The sequence below is a fragment of the Megalopta genalis genome, unplaced genomic scaffold (genome assembly GCF_051020955.1).
Source record: "Megalopta genalis isolate 19385.01 unplaced genomic scaffold, iyMegGena1_principal scaffold0779, whole genome shotgun sequence".
Classification (NCBI taxonomy): Eukaryota; Metazoa; Arthropoda; class Insecta; order Hymenoptera; family Halictidae; genus Megalopta; species Megalopta genalis.
In genome coordinates this window covers 51,944-68,080 of record NW_027476848.1, presented here as the reverse complement: position 1 = coordinate 68,080, position 16,137 = coordinate 51,944, and positions in this window count along the sequence as shown.

The window sequence follows — 16,137 nt, the reverse complement described above, 5'->3', positions numbered from 1 at the left end:
AAACGCTTAGCTTCAAATCCATGCGAAACAAATGGTTCAGCTTCAAATACTTGTGATATACATGATTTAGATTCAACAGCATGCGAAACAAACGAGATAGCTTCAAATCCATGCGAAACACATGATTTAGCTACAAATTCATTCGAATCACATGGTTTAGCACAATATTCTTGCGAAACAAATGTTTCAGCTTCAAATACTTGTGAGAAACGGGATTTAGAGTCAACTGCATGCGAATCAAACGAGTTATCTTCAAATCCCAGGAAAACACATGATTTAACTTCAAATCAATGCGATGTAGTAGGCTTAGCTTCAAATCAATGCGAAACAAATGATTCAGCTTCAAATACTTGTGATAAACATGATTTAGCTTCAACTGGATGCGAATCGAACGAGTTAACTTCAAATCCAAGGGAAACACATGATTTAACTTCAAATCAATACGAAGTAGTAGGCTTAGCTTCAGATCAATGCGAAACAAATGGTTTGGATTCAGATACTTGTGATAAACGTGATTTAGCTTCAACTGCATACGAAACAAACGAGTTAACTTCAAATCCCACAGAAACGCATGATTTAGCTTCAAATCAATGCGATGTAGTAGGCTTCGCTTCAAATCACTGCGAAACAAATGGTGTGGATTCAGATACTTGTGATAAACATGATTAAGCTTCAACTGCATGCGAACGAAACGAGTTAGCTTGAATTCCGAGGGAAACACATGATTTAACTTCAAATCAATGCAAAGTAGAAGGCTTAGCTGCAAATCTGTGCGAAACAAATTATTTAGCTTCAAATCAATGCGAAGTAGAAAGCGTAGTTACAAATCCATGCGAAACAAATGGTTTAGCTTCAAATACTTGTGATATACATAATTTAGCTTCCACTGCATGCGAAACAAACGAGTTAGCTTCAAATCCATACGTAACACATGATTTAGCCGTAAATCAATGAGAAGTAGAAAGCTTAGCTTCAAATCCGTGCGAAACAAATGGTTTAGCTTCATATACTTGTGTTATTCATGATTTAGATTCAACTGCATGCGAAACAAACGAGGTAGCTTCAAATCCAAGCGAAAAACATGATTTTTCATCATGTCAACGCGAAGTTGAAGGCTTAGCTTCAAATCAATGCAAATCAAACGGTTTAGCTTCACATACTTGTGATATACATGATGTAGATTCAACTGCATGCGAAACAAACGAGTTAGCTTCAAATCCAAGCGAAACACATGATTTAGCTTCAAATCAATTAGAAGTAGAAGGCTGTTCTCCGAATCCACACGAAACAGATTGTTTAGCTCCAAATGCTTGAGATATACATGATTTAGCTTCAGAAGCATGCGAAACAAACGTGTTAGCTTCAAATCCATGCGAAACACATGATTTAGCTTCAAATGCATGTGAAAAAGATGTGTTAGCTTCAAATTCCAGCGGAACACATGACTCAGCTTCAAATCAATGCGAAGTAGAAGGCTTAGCTTCAAATCCACGCGAATCAAATGGTTTAGCCTCAAATACTTGTGATATACATGATTTAGATTCAACTGCATGTGAAACAAACGAGGTAGCTTCAAGTCAATGCGAAACACATGATTTAGCTTAAAATCAATGCGAAGGAGAAGGCTTCTCTTCGAATCCAAGCGAAACAAATGGTTTAGCTTCAAATGTTTGTGATATACATGATTTAGCTTCAACTGCATGGGAAGCAAACGAGTTAGCATCAAATCCAAGTGAAACAAATGATTCAACTTCAAATCAATGCGACGTAAAACGCTTAGCTTCAAATCCATGCGAAACAAATGGTTCAGCTTCAAATACTTGTGATATACATGATTTAGATTCAACAGCGTGCGAAACAAACGAGTTATCTTCAAATCCCAGGAAAACACATGATTTAACTTCAAATCAATGCGATGTAGTAGGCTTAGCTTCAAATCAATGCGAAACAAATGATTCAGCTTCAAATACTTGTGATAAACATGATTTAGCTTCAACTGGATGCGAATCGAACGAGTTAACTTCAAATCCAAGGGAAACACATGATTTAAGTTCAAATCAATACGAAGTAGTAGGCTTAGCTTCAAATCAATGCGAAACAAATGGTTTGGATTCAGATACTTGTGATAAACGTGATTTAGCTTCAACTGCATACGAAACAAACGAGTTAACTTCAAATCCCACAGAAACGCATGAATTAGCTTCAAATCAATGCGATGTAGTAGGCTTCGCTTCAAATCACTGCGAAACAAATGGTGTGGATTCAGATACTTGTGATAAACATGATTAAGCTTCAACTGCATGCGAACGAAACGAGTTAGCTTGAATTCCGAGGGAAACACATGATTTAACTTCAAATCAATGCGAAGTAGAAGGGTTAGTTGCAAATCTGTGCGAAACAAATGGTTTGGATTCGGATACTTGTAATAAGCATGATTTAGCTTCAGCTGCATGCGATTCGAACGAGATAGCTTCAAATCCAAGAGAAACACATGATATTAACTTCAAATCAATGCGAAGTAGAAGGCTTAGCTTCAAATCCCTGCGAAACACGTGGTTTAGCTTCAAATACTTGTGATAAACGGGATTTAGAGTCAACTGCATGTGAATCAAACGAGTTAGCTTCAAATCCCAGGAAAACACATGATTTAACTTCAAATCAATGCAATGTAGTAGGCTTAGCTTCAAATCAATGCGAAACAAATGATTCAGCTTCAAATACTTGTGATAAACATGATTAAGCTTCAACTGGTTGCGAATCGAACGAGTTAGCTTCAAATCCATGCGAAGCACATGAGTAAGTTTCAAATCAATGCGAACTAGAAGGCTTAGCTTCAAATCCATGTGAAACAAATGGTTTAGCTTCAAATACTTGTGATAAACATGATTAAGCTTCAACTGCATGCGAACGAAACGAGTTATCTTGAATTCCGAGGGAAACACATGATTTAACTTCAAATCAATGCGAAGTAGAAGGGTTACCTGCAAATCTGTGCGAAACAAATGGGTTGGATTCGGATACTTGTAATAAACATGATTTAGCTTCAGCTGCATGCGATTCAAACGAGATAGCTTCAAATCCAAGAGAAACACATGATATTAACTCAAATCAATGCGAAGTAGAAGGCTTAGCTTCAAATCCATGCGAAACATGTGGTTTAGCTTCAAATACTTGTGATAAACGGGATTTAGAGTCGACTGCATGCGAATCAAACGAGTTAGCTTCAAATCCCAGGAAAACACATGATTTAACTTCAAATCAATGCGATGTAGTAGGCTTAGCTTCAAATCAATGCGAAGCAAATGATTTAGATTCAAATACTTGTGATAAACATGATTTAGCTTCAACTGGATGCGAATCGAACGAGTTAGCTTCAAATCCAAGGGAAACACATGATTTAACTTCAAATCAATACGAAGTAGGCTTAGCTTCAAATCAATGCGAAACAAATGGTTTGGATTCAGATACTTGTGATAAACGTGATTTAGCTTCAACTGCATACGAAACAAACGAGTTAGCTTCAAATCCCACAGAAACGCATGATTCAGCTTCAAATCAATGCGATGTAGTAGGCTTAGCTTCAAATCAATGCGAAACAAATGGTGTGGATTCAGATACTTGTGATAAACATGATTTAGCTTCAACTGCATGCGAATCAAACGAGTTTGCTTCAAATCCAAGAGAAACGCATGATTTAACTTCAAATCAATGCGAAGTAGTAGGCTTAGCTTCAAATCAATACGAAACAAATGGGTTACCTTCAAATACTTGTGATAAACATGATTTCAACTGCATGCGTATCAAACGAGTTAGCTTCAAATCCCAGGGAAACACATGATTTAACGTCAAATCAATGCGGAGTAGAAGGCTTTGCTTCAAATCCATGCGAAACAAATGGTTTAGTTTCAAATACTTGAGATATACATGATTTAGCTTCAGAAGCATGCGAAACAAACGTGTTAGCTTCAAATCCATGCGAAACACATGATTTAGCTTCAAATGCATGTGAAAAAGATGTGTTAGCTTCAAATTCCAGCGGAACACATGACTCAGCTTCAAATCAATGCGAAGAAGGAGGCTTAACTTCGAATCCATGCGAATCAAATGATGTAGCTTTAAATACCTGTGATATACATGATTTCGTTTCAACTGCATGCGAAACAAACGAGTTAGCTTCAAATCCATGCGAAACACATGATTTAGGTCCCAATCAATGCGAAGTAGAAGGCTTAGCTTCAAATCCATGGGAATCAAAGAGTTTAGCTTCAAATACTTGTGATATACATGATTTAGCTTCAACTGCATGCGAAGCAAACGCGTTAGCATCAAATCCATGCGGATCACATGATTTCGCTTGAAATCCATGCGAAACACACGATTTAGCATCAAATCCATGCGAAACGAATAGTTTAGCTTCAAATTCTTGATTTATACATGATTTAGCTACATCTGCATGTGAAACAGACGTCTTAGCTTCAAATTCAATTGAAACACATGATTCAGCTTCAAATCAATGGGAAGAAGGAGGCGTATCTTCGAATCCATGCGAAACAAATGGTGTAGCTTCAAATACCTGTGATATACATGATTTCGTTTCAACTGCATGCGAAACCAACGAGTTAGCTTTAAATCCTTGCGAAAAACATGATTTAGCTCCAAAGCAATGCGAAGTAGAAGGTTTAGCTTCAAATCCATGCGAAATAAGTGATTTAGCTTCAAATACTTGTGATATACATGATTTAACTTCAACAGCATGCGAAACAAACGATTTAGCATCAAATCCATGCGAAACACAATGGTTTAGCTTCAAATCAATGCGAAGTAGAAGGCTTATCTTCGAATGCATGCAAACAAATGGTTTAGATACAAAAACCTGTGATATATATGATTTAACTTCAACTGCATACGAAGCAAACGAGTTAGCATCAAATCCAAGCGAAACAAATGATTCAACTACAAATCAATGCGACGTAAAAGGCTTAGCTTCAAATCCATGCGAAACAAATGATTTAGCTTCAAATACTTGCGATATAAATGATTTAGCTTCAACTGCATGCGACTCAAACGAGTTAGCTTCAAATCCAAGAGAAACACATGATATTAACTTCAAATCAATGCGAAGTGGAAGGCTTGGCTTCAAATCCATTCGAAACAAATGATTTACCTTCAAATACCTGCGGTTTAAATGAAATAGCTTCAAATGCAGGCGAAACAAACGAGTTAGTTTCAAATCCATGCGAAGCACATGAGTAAGTTTCAAATCAATGCGAAGTCGAAAGCTTAGCTTCAAATCCATGTGAAACAAATGGTTTAGCTTCAAATACTTGTGATAAACACGAATTAGAGTCAATTGCATGCGAATGGAACGAGTTAGCTTCAAATCCCAGGGAAACACATGATTTAACTTCAACTCAAAGCGAAGTAGAAGGGTTAGCTGCAAATCTGTGCGAAACAAATGGTTTGGATGCGGATACTTGTAATAAACGTGATTTAGCTTCAACTGCATGCGACTCAAACGAGATAGCTTCAAATCCAAGAGAAACACATGATTTAACTTCAAATCACTGCGAAGTAGTAGGCTTAGCTTCAAATCAATGCGAAACATATGATTTGGATTCAGATACTTGTGATAAACATGATTTAGCTTCAACTGCATGCGAATCAAACGAGTTTGCTTCAAATCCAAGAGAAACACATGATTTAACTTCAAATCAATGCGAAGTAGTAGGCTTAGCTTCAAATCAATACGAAACAAATGTTTTGGGTTCAGATACTTGTAATAAACATGATTTAGCTTCAACTGCATGCGATTCAAACGAGATAGCTTCAAATCCAAGAGAAACACATGATATTAACTTCAAATCAATGCGAAGTAGAAGGCTTAACTTCAAATCAATGCGAAACAAATGAATTAGCTTCAAATGCTTGTGATAAACATGATCAAGCTTCAACTGGGTGCGAATCGAACGAGTTAGCTTCAAATCCAAGGGAAACACATGATTTAACTTCAAATCAATACGAAGTAGTAGGCTTAGCATCAAATCCATGCGAAACAAATGGTTTGGATTCAGATACTTGTGATAAACATGATTTAGCTTCAACTGCATGCGAATCAAACGAGTTAACTTTAAATCCTTGCGAAAAACATGATTTAGCTCCAAAGCAATGCGAAGTAGAAGGCTTAGCTTCAAATGCATGGGAATCAAATGGTTTAGCCTCAAATACTTGTGATATACAAGACTTAGATTCAACTGCATGTGAAACAAACGAGTTAGCTTCAAAACCATGCGAAACAAATGATTTAGGTCCCAATCAATGCGAAGAAGAAGGCTTAGCTTCAAATCCATGGGAATCAAAGAGTTTAGCTTCAAATACTTGTGATATACATGATTTAGCTTCAACTGCATGCGAAGCAAACGAGTTAGCATCAAATCCATGCGGATCACATGATTTCGCTTGAAATCCATGCGAAACACACGATTTAGCATCAAATCCATGCGAAACGAATAGTTTAGCTTCAAATTCTTGATTTATACATGATTAGCTACAACTGCATGTGAAACAGACGTCTTAGCTTCAAATTCAATTGAAACACATGATTCAGCTTCAAATCAATGGGAAGAAGGAGGCTTATCTTCGAATCCATGCGAAACAAATGGTGTAGCTTCAAATACCTGTGATATACATGATTTCGTTTCAACTGCATGCGAAACCAACGAGTTAGCTTTAAATCCTTGCGAAAAACATGATTTAGCTTCAAAGCAATGCGAAGTAGAAGGTTTAGCTTCAAATCCATGCGAAATAAGTGATTTAGCTTCAAATACTTGTGATATACATGATTTAACTTCAACAGCATGCGAAACAAACGAGTTAGCTTCAATTCCAAGGGAAATACATGATTTAACGTCGAATCAATGCGAAGTAGTAGGCTTAGCTTCAAATCAATGCGAAACAAATGGTGTAGCTTCAAATATTGTGATAAACATGATTTAGCTTCAACTGCATGCGAAACAAACGAGATAGCTTCAAATCCAAGGGAAACACGTGATTTAACTTCAAATCAAAGCGAAGTAGAAGGCTTAGCTTCAAATCCATGCGAAACAAACGATTTCCCTTCAAATACTTGCGGTTTAAATGAAATAACTTCAAATGGAGGCGAAAAAAACGAGTTAGACTCAAATCCATGCGAACACAAGATTTAGCTTCAAATCAGTGCGGAGTAGAAGGCTTAACTTCAAATCCATGCGAAACAAATGATTTACCTTCAAATACCTGCGGTTTAAATGAAATAGTTTCAAATGCAGGCGAAAAAAACGATTTAGCTTGAAGTCCATGCGAAACACATGATTCAGCTTCAAATCAATGCGAAGTAGTAGGCTTTGCTTCAAATCCATGCGAAACAAATGGTTTAGCTTCAAATACTTGTGATAAACGCGATTTAGAGTCAACTGCATGCGAATCAAACGGGTTAGCTTCAACTTCAAGAGAAACACATGATTTAACTTCAAATCAATGCGAAGTAGAAGGCTTAGCTTCAAATCGAAGGGAAACACATGATTTAACTTCAAATCAATGCGAAGTAGAAGGCTTTGCTTCAAATCCATGCGAAACAAATGATTTACCTTCAAATACTTTCGGTTTAAATGAAATAGCTTCAACTGCATGCGAATCAAACGATTCAGCTTCAAATCCAAGGGAAACACATGATTTAACTTCAAATCAATGCGAAGTAGTAGGCTTAGTTTCAAATGCATGCGAATCAAATGATTTAGCTTCAAATACTTGTGATAAAAATGATTTAGCTTCAACTGCATGCGAATCGAACGAGTTAGCTTCAAATCCAAGGGACACACATGATTTAACTTCAAATCAATGCGAAGTAGTAGGCTTAGCTTCAAATCCATGCGAATCAAATGATTTAGCTTCAAATACTTGTGATAAACATGATTTAGCTTCAACTGCATGCGAATCAAACGAGTTAGCTTCAAATCCAAGGGACACACATGATTTAACTTCAAATCAATTCGAAGTAGTAGGCTTAGCTTCAAATCCATGCGAATCAAATGATTTACCTTCAAATTCCTGCGGTTTAAATGAAATAGCTTCAAATGCAAGCGAAAAAAACGAGTTAGCTTGAAGTCCATGCGAAACACATGATTCAGCTTAAAATCAATGCGAAGTAGTAGGCTTAGCTTCAAATCCATGCGAATCAAATGATTTAGCTTCAAATACTTGTGATAAACATGATTTAGCTTCAACTGCATGCGAATCGAACGAGTTAGCTTCAAATCCAAGGGACACACATGATTTAACTTCAAATCAATGCGAAGTAGTAGGCTTAGCTTCAAATCCATGCGAATCAAATGATTTACCTTCAAATACCTGCGGTTTAAATGAAATAACTTCAAATGCAGGCGAAACAAACGAGTTAGCATCAAATCCATGCGAAACACATGATTTAGCTTCAAATCAATGTGAAGTAGAAGGCTTAACTTCAAATCCATGCGAAACAAGTGGTTTAGCTTCAAATACTTGTGATAAACGCGATTTAGAGTCAACTGCATGAGAATCAAACCTGTTAGCTTCAAATCGCAGGAAAACACATGACTTAACTTCAAATCAATGCGAAGTAGGAGGCTTAGCTTCAAATCCATGCGAAACAAATGGTTTAGCTTCAAATACTTGTGATAAACACGATTTAGAGTCAACTGCATGCGAGTCAAACGAGTTAGCTTCTAATCCCAGGGAAACACATGATTTAACTTCCAATCAAAGCGAAGTCGGAGGCTCAGCTTCAAATCCATGCGAAACAAATGATTTACCTTCAAATTCCTGCTGTTTAAATGAAATAGCTTCAAATGCAGGCGAAAAAAACGAGTTAGCTTGAAGTCCATGCGAAAGACATGATTCAGCTTCAAATCAATGCGAAGTAGAAGGCTTAGCTTCAAATCCATGCGAATCAAATGATTTAGCTTCAAATACTTGTGATAAACATGATTTAGCTTCAACTGCATGCGAATCGAACGAGTTAGCTTCAAATCCAAGGGACACACATGATTTAACTTCAAATCAATGCGAAGTTGTAGGCTTAGCTACAAATCCATGCGAATCAAATGATTTACCTTCAAATACCTGCGGTTTAAATGAAATAACTTCAAATGCAGGCGAAACAAACGAGTTAGCATCAAATCCATGCGAAACACATGATTTAGCTTCAAATCAATGTGAAGTAGAAGGCTTAACTTCAAATCCATGCGAAACAAGTGGTTTAGCTTCAAATACTTATGATAAACGCGATTTAGAGTCAACTGCATGAGAATCAAACCTGTTAGCTTCAAATCGCAGGAAAACACATGACTTAACTTCAAATCAATGCAAAGTAGGAGGCTTATCTTCGAATCCATGTGAAACAAATGGTTTAGCTTCAACTACTTGTGATATACATGGTTTAGCTTCAAGTGCATGCGTAACGAACGAGTTAGCTTAAAATCCATTCGAAAAACGTAATTTAGCTTCAAATCAATGCCAAGTGGAAGGCTTATCTAAGCATCCATACGAAACAAATGGTTTAGCTTCAAATACTTCTGATGTACATGATTTAGCCTCAACTGCATGCGAAAAAAACGAGTTCGCTTAAAATCCAAGCGAAACACATGATTTAGCATCTAATCAATGCGAAGTAGAAGACTTAGCTTCAAATCAATCTGAATCATATGTTTTAGCTTCAAATACTTGTGATATACATTATTTAGCTTCAACTGCAGGCGAAACAAACGAGTTAGCTTCAAATCCAGCGAAAAACATGATTTAACTTCAAATCAGTGCGAAGTAGATGGCTTAGCATCAAATCCATGCGAAATAAATGAGTTAGCTTCAAATACTTGTGATATATATGAAATAGCTTTAAATGCATGCGAAACAAACGAGTTTGCTTCAAATCCAAGCGATAAACAAGACTTAGTATGAAGTCAACGCGAAGTTTAAGGCTCAGTTTCAAATCCAAGCGAAGCGAATGATTTAACTTCAAATCAATGCGAAGTATGAGGCTTATCTTCGAATCCAAGCAAACAAATGGTTTAGTTTTAAATACTTGTGATATACATGATTTAGATTCAACTGCATGCGAAGCATACGAGTTAGCATCAAATCCAAGCGAAACAAATGATTCAACTTCAAATCAATGCGACATAAAGGCTTAGCTTCAAATCCATGCGAAACAAATGGTTCAGCTTCAAATTCTTGTGATATACATGATTTAGCTTCAACTGGATGCGAAACAAACGAGTTAGCTTCAAATCCAAGCGAAACACATGATTTAGCTTCAAATACTTGAGATATACATGATTTAGCTGCAGCAGCATGCGAAACAAACGTGGTAGCTTCAAATCCATGCGAAACACATGATTTTGCTTCAATTCAATGCGAAGTAGAAGGCTTATCTTCGAATCCATGCGAAACAAATGGTTCAGCTTAAAATACTTGTAATATACATGATTTAGCTTCAACTGCATGTGAAAAAGATGTGTTAGCTTGAAATTCCAGCGAAACACATGACTCAGCTTCAAATCAATGCGAAGTAGAAGGCTTAGCTTCAAATCCACGCGAATCAAATGGTTTAGCGTCAAATACTTGTGATATACATGATTTAGATTCAACTGCATGCGAAACAAACGAGTTAGCTTCATATCCAAGCGAAACACATGATTTAGCTTAATATTCATGCGAAACAAATGGTTCATTTTTAAAGACTTGTGATATACATGATTTAGCTTCAACTGCATGCGAAACCAACGAGTTAGCTTCAAATACAAGCGAAACACATGATTTAGCTTCAAATCAATGTGAAGTAAAAGGCTGATCTTCGAATCCATACGAAGCAAATGATTTAGATTCAAATCAAAGCGAATTAGATGGCTTATTTTCAAATTCATGCGAAACAAATGTTTTAGCTTCAAATCAATGTGATGTGGAAGGTTTATCTACGCATGCATGCGAAAGAAATGGTTTAGCTTCAAATACTTGTGATATACATTATTTAGCTACAACTGCTAGCGAGATAAATAAATGGGCTTCAAATCCAAGCGAGACACTTGATTTAGCTTCAAAAACTTGCGACTATAAGTGATATGGCTTCAAATGCAGGCGAAACAAACGAGTAAGATTCAAATCCAATCGAGACACATGATATAGCATCAAATTCATGCGAAACACATGGTTTAGCATAATTTTCATGCCAAACAAATGGTTTAGCTTCTAATTCTTATGATATACATGATTTAGCTTCAACTGCATGCAAAATAAACGAGTTAGCTTCAATTCGAAGCGATACATTTGATTTAGCTTCAAATCAATGCGAAGTAGAAGGCTTAGCTGCTAATCCATGCGACAGAAATGATTTAGGTTCAGATAGTTGCGATATAAGTGATATACTTTGAAATGCAGACGAAACAAATGAGTTAGCTTAAAATCCACGCGAAGCACATGATTTCGCTTCAAATCAAAGCGAAGTAGATGGCTTAGCTTAAAATGCATGCGAAACAAATGATTTACCTTCAAATACCTGCGGTTTAAATGAAATAGCTTCAAATGCAGGCGAAACAAACGAGTTAGCTACAAGTCCATGCGAAACACATGATTTAACTACAAATCAATGCGAAGTAGTAGGCTTAGCTTCAAATCAATGCGAAACAAATGGTTTAGCTTCAAATACTTGTGATAAACATGATTAAGCTTCAACTGCATGCGAACGAAACGAGTTAGCTTGAATTCCGAGGGAAACACATGATTTAACTTCAAATCAATGCGAAGTAGAAGGGTTAGTTGCAAATCTGTGCGAAACAAATGGTTTGGATTCGGATACTTGTAATAAACATGATTTAGCTTCAGCTGCATGCGATTCGAACGAGATAGCTTCAAATCCAAGAGAAACACATGATATTAACTTCAAATCAATGCGAAGTAGAAGGCTTAGCTTCAAATCCCTGCGAAACATGTGGTTTAGTTTCAAATACTTGTGATAAACGGGATTTAGAGTCAACTGCATGTGAATCAAACGAGTTAGCTTCAAATCCCAGGAAAACACATGATTTAACTTCAAATCAATGCAATGTAGTAGGCTTAGCTTCAAATCAATGCGAAACAAATGATTCAGCTTCAAATACTTGTGATAAACATGATTAAGCTTCAACTGGTTGCGAATCGAACGAGTTAGCTTCAAATCCATGCGAAGCACATGAGTAAGTTTCAAATCAATGCGAAGTAGAAGGCTTAGCTTCAAATCCATGTGAAACAAATGGTTTAGCTTCAAATACTTGTGATAAACATGATTAAGCTTCAACTGCATGCGAACGAAACGAGTTATCTTGAATTCCGAGGGAAACACATGATTTAACTTCAAATCAATGCGAAGTAGAAGGGTTACCTGCAAATCTGTGCGAAACAAATGGGTTGGATTCGGATACTTGTAATAAACATGATTTAGATTCAGCTGCATGCGATTCAAACGAGATAGCTTCAAATCCAAGAGAAACACATGATATTAACTCAAATCAATGCGAAGTAGAAGGCTTAGCTTCAAATCCATGCGAAACATGTGGTTTAGCTTCAAATACTTGTGATAAACGGGATTTAGAGTCGACTGCATGCGAATCAAACGAGTTAGCTTCAAATCCCAGGAAAACACATGATTTAACTTCAAATCAATGCGATGTAGTAGGCTTAGCTTCAAATCAATGCGAAGCAAATGATTTAGATTCAAATACTTGTGATAAACATGATTTAGCTTCAACTGGATGCGAATCGAACGAGTTAGCTTCAAATCCAAGGGAAACACATGATTTAACTTCAAATCAATACGAAGTAGGCTTAGCTTCAAATCAATGCGAAACAAATGGTTTGGATTCAGATACTTGTGATAAACGTGATTTAGCTTCAACTGCATACGAAACAAACGAGTTAGCTTCAAATCCCACAGAAACGCATGATTCAGCTTCAAATCAATGCGATGTAGTAGGCTTAGCTTCAAATCAATGCGAAACAAATGGTGTGGATTCAGATACTTGTGATAAACATGATTTAGCTTCAACTGCATGCGAATCAAACGAGTTTGCTTCAAATCCAAGAGAAACGCATGATTAACTTCAAATCAATGCGAAGTAGTAGGCTTAGCTTCAAATCAATACGAAACAAATGGGTTACCTTCAAATACTTGTGATAAACATGATTTCAACTGCATGCGTATCAAACGAGTTAGCTTCAAATCCCAGGGAAACACATGATTTAACGTCAAATCAATGCGGAGTAGAAGGCTTTGCTTCAAATCCATGCGAAACAAATGGTTTAGTTTCAAATACTTGAGATATACATGATTTAGCTTCAGAAGCATGCGAAACAAACGTGTTAGCTTCAAATCCATGCGAAACACATGATTTAGCTTCAAATGCATGTGAAAAAGATGTGTTAGCTTCAAATTCCAGCGGAACACATGACTCAGCTTCAAATCAATGCGAAGAAGGAGGCTTAACTTCGAATCCATGCGAATCAAATGATGTAGCTTCAAATACCTGTGATATACATGATTTCGTTTCAACTGCATGCGAAACAAACGAGTTAGCTTCAAATCCATGCGAAACACATGATTTAGGTCCCAATCAATGCGAAGTAGAAGGCTTAGCTTCAAATCCATGGGAATCAAAGAGTTTAGCTTCAAATACTTGTGATATACATGATTTAGCTTCAACTGCATGCGAAGCAAACGCGTTAGCATCAAATCCATGCGGATCACATGATTTCGCTTGAAATCCATGCGAAACACACGATTTAGCATCAAATCCATGCGAAACGAATAGTTTAGCTTCAAATTCTTGATTTATACATGATTTAGCTACATCTGCATGTGAAACAGACGTCTTAGCTTCAAATTCAATTGAAACACATGATTCAGCTTCAAATCAATGGGAAGAAGGAGGCGTATCTTCGAATCCATGCGAAACAAATGGTGTAGCTTCAAATACCTGTGATATACATGATTTCGTTTCAACTGCATGCGAAATCAACGAGTTAGCTTTAAATCCTTGCGAAAAACATGATTTAGCTCCAAAGCAATGCGAAGTAGAAGGTTTAGCTTCAAATCCATGCGAAATAAGTGATTTAGCTTCAAATACTTGTGATATACATGATTTAACTTCAACAGCATGCGAAACAAACGATTTAGCATCAAATCCATGCGAAACACAATGATTTAGCTCCAAATCAATGCGACGTAGAAGGCTTAGCATCAAAACCATGGGAATCAAATGGTTTAGCTTCAAATCAATGCGAAGTAGAAGGCTTATCTTCGAATGCATGCAAACAAATGGTTTAGATACAAAAACCTGTGATATATATGATTTAACTTCAACTGCATACGAAGCAAAACGAGTTAGCATCAAATCCAAGCGAAACAAATGATTCAACTACAAATCAATGCGACGTAAAAGGCTTAGCTTCAAATCCATGCGAAACAAATGATTTAGCTTCAAATACTTGCGATATAAATGATTTAGCTTCAACTGCATGCGACTCAAACGAGTTAGCTTCAAATCCAAGAGAAACACATGATATTAACTTCAAATCAATGCGAAGTGGAAGGCTTGGCTTCAAATCCATTCGAAACAAATGATTTACCTTCAAATACCTGCGGTTTAAATGAAATAGCTTCAAATGCAGGCGAAACAAACGAGTTAGCTTCAAATCCATGCGAAGCACATGAGTAAGTTTCAAATCAATGCGAAGTCGAAAGCTTAGCTTCAAATCCATGTGAAACAAATGGTTTAGCTTCAAATACTTGTGATAAACACGAATTAGAGTCAATTGCATGCGAATGGAACGAGTTAGCTTCAAATCCCAGGGAAACACATGATTTAACTTCAACTCAAAGCGAAGTAGAAGGGTTAGCTGCAAATCTGTGCGAAACAAATGGTTTGGATTCGGATACTTGTAATAAACGTCATTTAGCTTCAACTGCATGCGACTCAAACGAGATAGCTTCAAATCCAAGAGAAACACATGATTTAACTTCAAATCACTGCGAAGTAGTAGGCTTAGCTTCAAATCAATGCGAAACATATGATTTGGATTCAGATACTTGTGATAAACATGATTTAGCTTCAACTGCATGCGAATCAAACGAGTTTGCTTCAAATCCAAGAGAAACACATGATTTAACTTCAAATCAATGCGAAGTAGTAGGCTTAGCTTCAAATCAATACGAAACAAATGTTTTGGGTTCAGATACTTGTAATAAACATGATTTAGCTTCAACTGCATGCGATTCAAACGAGATAGCTTCAAATCCAAGAGAAACACATGATATTAACTTCAAATCAATGCGAAGTAGAAGGCTTAACTTCAAATCAATGCGAAACAAATGAATTAGCTTCAAATACTTGTGATAAACATGATCAAGCTTCAACTGGGTGCGAATCGAACGAGTTAGCTTCAAATCCAAGGGAAACACATGATTTAACTTCAAATCAATACGAAGTAGTAGGCTTAGCATCAAATCCATGCGAAACAAATGGTTTGGATTCAGATACTTGTGATAAACATGATTTAGCTTCAACTGCATGCGAATCAAACGAGTTAACTTTAAATCCTTGCGAAAAACATGATTTAGCTCCAAAGCAATGCGAAGTAGAAGGCTTAGCTTCAAATGCATGGGAATCAAATGGTTTAGCCTCAAATACTTGTGATATACAAGACTTAGATTCAACTGCATGTGAAACAAACGAGTTAGCTTCAAAACCATGCGAAACAATTGATTTAGGTCCCAATCAATGCGAAGAAGAAGGCTTAGCTTCAAATCCATGGGAATCAAAGAGTTTAGCTTCAAATACTTGTGATATACATGATTTAGCTTCAACTGCATGCGAAGCAAACGAGTTAGCATCAAATCCATGCGGATCACATGATTTCGCTTGAAATCCATGCGAAACACACGATTTAGCATCAAATCCATGCGAAACGAATAGTTTAGCTTCAAATTCTTGATTTATACATGATTTAGCTACAACTGCATGTGAAACAGACGTCTTAGCTTCAAATTCAATTGAAACACATGATTCAGCTTCAAATCAATGGGAAGAAGGAGGCTTATCT